A 443-nucleotide genomic window follows, 5' to 3' on the forward strand; every position below is an offset into this window, starting at 1 on the left:
TTTTGTTGCACATGTATGTGCATGTACAGGTCTGTGTAGGTACATGTGTACTCATGTCTACAAAGGCCAGAGGTCAGTGGTACTTGTCTTTCTCAATCACTCTCCACCTTAATGTTTTGAGATAGGTTTTCTCACTGAACATGAAGCTCACTGATTTGGCTAGACATTGAGCCCTGGGGGGGGGTCCTCTTGCTTCTGCAAGAGCTACAGGTGTGTGCTGTCATGCCAAACTGTTAGGTAGATGCTGGAGATCAAGCTCAGATCTTTTTGCTTTCATAGCACTTTTCTGGCTAAATAACTTTCTTAGACTGAAATTTTACTCTGCAAACTATTCAAATAGATTTATATTAAGGCAATCATTCTTTTCCTTTCTTTCTTTCTTTCCTTCTTTCTTTCTTTCTTTCTTTCTTTCTTTCTTTCTTTCTTTCTTTCTTTCTTTCTTT

Source organism: Grammomys surdaster, unplaced genomic scaffold, assembly GCF_004785775.1.
Source record: "Grammomys surdaster isolate TR1022 unplaced genomic scaffold, NIH_TR_1.0 343, whole genome shotgun sequence".
In the NCBI taxonomy this organism is placed as follows: domain Eukaryota; kingdom Metazoa; phylum Chordata; class Mammalia; order Rodentia; family Muridae; genus Grammomys; species Grammomys surdaster.